At 38.6% G+C, this 4,340-nt stretch overlaps 1 long non-coding RNA gene across 2 annotated transcripts; it reads left to right on the forward strand.

The window, feature by feature from the left end:
• The first annotated feature begins 1,439 nt into the window (after nucleotides 1–1,439).
• LOC131013994 (uncharacterized) lies at nucleotides 1,440–4,340 on the forward strand. 2 transcript variants are annotated; one of them, XR_009097937.1, is made up of 4 exons: nucleotides 1,440–1,625; nucleotides 1,777–2,295; nucleotides 3,406–3,496; nucleotides 4,132–4,340. It is a non-coding gene; the product is annotated as an uncharacterized LOC131013994 (long non-coding RNA). The 2 variants fall into 2 exon arrangements; XR_009097936.1 differs by lacking the exons at nucleotides 1,440–1,625; nucleotides 1,777–2,295 and having other exon boundaries at nucleotides 3,193–3,496.

The following is a 4,340-nucleotide window of genomic DNA, read 5'->3' on the forward strand; positions in this document are numbered from 1 at the left end:
CGACGGTTTGTCGATGTCTAATAGCTTTGAAAATTTTATAGCAAGTCCCTACATGAGTCTTGAGTACCCTGGTAGATCGTGGTAAAAACGTCATATCTCTCAAACCACTTGGAGTTTCGACTCTACTTTTTTTTTATATATATGAAACTAGACTCGAAGATCTTTCTTTTGGTATGAGTCTCAAGTCTAGGAGATATCGGAGTCATAACAGATTAAATTTTGAAGTTGAGTCAGTGTAAAAACAGAGCATGTTTTGATGATGTTTGATTGTGATTCTTATGTGCCTTATGTGTTTGAATGAGATTAGACGAGGTATGATGGTTTTTTACTGTCTTTAATGGAACGAATTATGGATGCTAGAACCCTAAAACACTAAAATATACCCTAGAAACGTAGAATTAGACTTTGTCTTGTGACAATTTTCTTCGCGAACTTACCGACTCTTCATCAATAAAGGTCCGGGCGACAGGAAGTGAAGCCGAAGAAGAAGCGACTCCACGCTAGCTTAAGAACGTTTGAGATGGGCATTACTTTTACTATACATATATAGAGATCCCCTGCGTGACGTAGGCCTCATATACGAATATATGTGCATGACAAGTTTTAACCGTTATTCAGCTTTTATGAAATGCTTATATGTTCAATGCCATTATGAAAATGAAAATGTTTACGAAAATGAAATGTTTATGGAATGATTGACTGCCAAAAATGTTTATATTTTTATATGTATCCTATCTGTGTTGGTTCGCCAACTTTAAAGGAAATCCAATTGGGATCCTATGCTAGACAAAGGTCGCTAGCTAGGGTTAACGTGTACACTCATGGAGACCGCGAGTCGCTTGCGACCGGTCTTGGCGTCCGTGGTAAGGAGGCCTCCTTCCCGGCGCGTGACAGAAAAGAACAGATATGGATCATATGAAGGAAAATGATCGGCCGATCGACTTTATGAAAATGAAAGAAATGTTTTAGTAAGCGCAGGCCATTCAAGAAAACCCATGTGTGTTATTGTTGGTAGTTCAATTTATATATGTATGTATGTTGTATTTTCGGCTTATGCCACTGAGTATTTTTATACTCAGCCCTGCATGTATTTCTAAATGTGCAGGTTGAGCGGGCGATGGAATGGATCGCACTACTAAAAATCAAAATAGGGATAACGGTTCATACATAACGGTTTTGGTCAAAAACCGTTATGTATGAGCGCACTTTTAGTGATATATAACGGTTTTACAAAATTTTGTTATGTATGTAGTGTTATCCAAATGTATTTGTAACAATATCAAATTAAGCGTTACATATTTGCGTTATCTATTAGTGATATAAATAACGGTATTATTAAACCGTTAAGTTATACGTTATGTATGAGCATCTGCTTTATAACGATTATTTTAGCGTTAAGAAAATCGCTATATATAAGTATTATTTATTTATTAATTTTATTTTTATTTGTTTATGTCATTAATTCTAATATTTAAATAAACTAAATACCTCCCTCAATTTCAAAATCAGAAATCTAGGGTTTCAAGTTTCACTTTGAATTTCTCTTCCTCCGGTGAATCTCGCCGCCGCCGCCGCCGCTGCCGCTGCTCGACCGTTCCTCACGCCCTCTGCTCTCACCGTTTCAGGTATTCCTTCTCTCTTACTCGTTCTCTTTCCCCTTGCCATCTATGTTTCCTCCCCGATCTCCCTCCACCCCCTGCTTTCGTTCGCGGCGCCGCCGCGAATCGCCGCTGCGTATCCTTGCTATGGTATCCTCATCGCTGCTCCTGTCGAAAGCTCGCGGCAGTTCGGCAGTCGCCGAGGAAATCTCGGCTGCGGCGGGCGATGAGAGCGTGATTCGGGAAGATAAGCTGCGGAGCACAAGGAATCATCGGTGACATACGACTGGACCAAGGAATGGTATCCGCTGTACCTCGCGAAGCAAGTATCGGACGACGCGCCGCTAGGGCTCACCGCGACATCTGCCGCGAACCGCCGCTGCTCGAGCAGCACCAGCGGTCGTCACTGCCAGTTGCACCTCCGCCGTGGTGGTTCTCGGCTATTGCTGCCCCATTTTCTTCTTCTATTTTGTTCTTTTTCTTTACTTATTCTATGTTAAATCCTTGTTCTAATTCTTCCCTAACTATTCCCCTATTTCAGGAATCGACCGAATGTCGAACGTTGTCGATTCGAGGGTGAGAAATGAGCAAAGAGGTTTAGGCTCGCCCCTGCCTCACCCAGAGTCCAGACGGCCACCGTGAGCTGGCCTCGCCCAGCCAGAGACAAATTAGTGTCGGATTTCTCCAATTCTCTCTGGTAAATATTGCTCGACCTCTCGATTTACATATGTCGTCATCTAAAAAGCTCGACCTTATTGTTCTTCCCGACAACATTCCTCTCAAATTCAAAGCAAATGATATTGATTCCTCTGCTCTTACTGACTTAGCTCGACATGTTCCCGGTATGTCTCGACAAATTAGGTTTATGCATCTTAATTTTTTAAGTCGATTGATTATGGTGGGATATAGGGCTTTTTGTAAAATTGAAACGGCCATTTCGTAGCTGTGCTTGCTTTTGCCTAAGTTATTTTTCTGGTACATTCACCCAAATTTTGTATCTTGTTTGTTGTGGTGCTATGTCTTTTGCATCTATCTGTCTGGCTAATTAATAGAGAATGTGAATAATGTAATGCTTAGATTCTTGGAGTTTACCACTTAAATGATAATGTTATGCAGGGTTCCAGTTTGTGCCACGTCATGTGAATAAGATGATAGATAATGTAGGAAAACATAATCAACATCTTGTGGGCTATGGAACTGGGGAAATAGTTATGTTGGCCTTTTCTTAAAGAATTTTAGTTGATTGGTCATCTATGGTAATTCTTATTAGATAAACTAGTTGACTATCTATAGAGGTCGCCACTGCCTTTTTGTAGTTAATACCATTAATGCATGAAAACTTTTGTTGCTAATAAATCTGGAAAAAGTTATTGTTGCGCCGTTTTCTCTAATTTGTCTCTCTCTTTGATTGGATGAAATTGCAGGTTCTCTCTCTCTCTTTGCTAATTTGATTATTGCAAATGTAGTTTTGGGAGGTTTTGTCGATAGTGCTTCAGTTTTTGCTTATCTATTAGCTGGTTTGGGCTTTAGAAGAGGTTTTTTTAGGTGCAAGAATGACCTTTCTTATGCTTATCTATTATCAAATGTATGTGGTTCTTTTAAGCGATTACATTTTTTAAGGAGCTGCTAGCTAGAACTACGAGTGGAAACATAGTTACCGCTGTTGCTTCTTGTTTCAATTTTTCTTTTCGTTTTTCATAATTTTCTACATTGATTTTATGTCTCTACTTCATTTGTATGATCTCTTATTCATTTTTATACTAACTGGATTAATCTTTCTAATGCCCTTGTTTTTGTTCTTGGGAAGGTGAAGGCTGCCTAAGAGAGGAGATGTGGAGCCTGGGGAGATTCCTACGTTGCTCGATTTGGGGTTTAATCCGAATGCTGCAACGGGGCAGGTACGATGTGAATTCCTGTTGATTGATTATTTGGTTGAGAATTTGGGATTCAAGGGTGGTGCTGGTTTAGAATGATCTGTTTTGTGAGTGAATTATTTGTGATGCTTGATCATGGTGCATTCGTCTGTTGCATTGTGCTCACGGTTTATGTTTGTGCGGGCTATTTTGACGATGAGTGTCTTGTGATGATGAACACTTTCTATTCTTAGTTGTGATATGGTGAAAGGATCATTGTGTTTTGGTGTACGGATACTGTGTTCTTTGGTTTGGCTGGGATGTTGAGAGATTGGAGTTATGAATGCTAAGACCTACGTGATCTTATATTAATTGCAATTTGGATATTGGATTTTTTACATGTAAATTATGAACTGGCTATTAATCCTCTTATATCATCCCTAAGTGTTGGTGATATACTTGTGTCATATTAATCCTTTTATATCATCCTCTTATACTTGTGAATTATGATCAGGCTTTAAAATTCACATATATAACTTAAGTAACAAATTACTGAAACTGGGCTTTTGAGATTAAGTTTAGATTCAAACATTTGTGAAGTTAATCTTCATTTAGCATCATTTTTAGTTTCTTTACATGGCATATAGTATTATGTTTTACTGATTTTGTTTCATGGTCAGGTGGCAATAACAGTCAGCAGGAAGATAGGAAGCTAGATGTGGCATTTTGGTTGGTGTTTTGTATGTCTTTTGAATTTGGAAAAAATGTAAGAATTTGGTGAAGCAAGTGTTGAACACCATTTTTTTGTTAATATTGTTTGGATGTAAATTACATGACTACTTTAGGTACTTTAAAGCTACAATGTATGGAAGTTTAAGTTATTTTAGAA

The sequence above is a fragment of the Salvia miltiorrhiza genome, chromosome 3, assembly GCF_028751815.1.
Source record: "Salvia miltiorrhiza cultivar Shanhuang (shh) chromosome 3, IMPLAD_Smil_shh, whole genome shotgun sequence".
NCBI lineage: Eukaryota > Viridiplantae > Streptophyta > Magnoliopsida > Lamiales > Lamiaceae > Salvia > Salvia miltiorrhiza.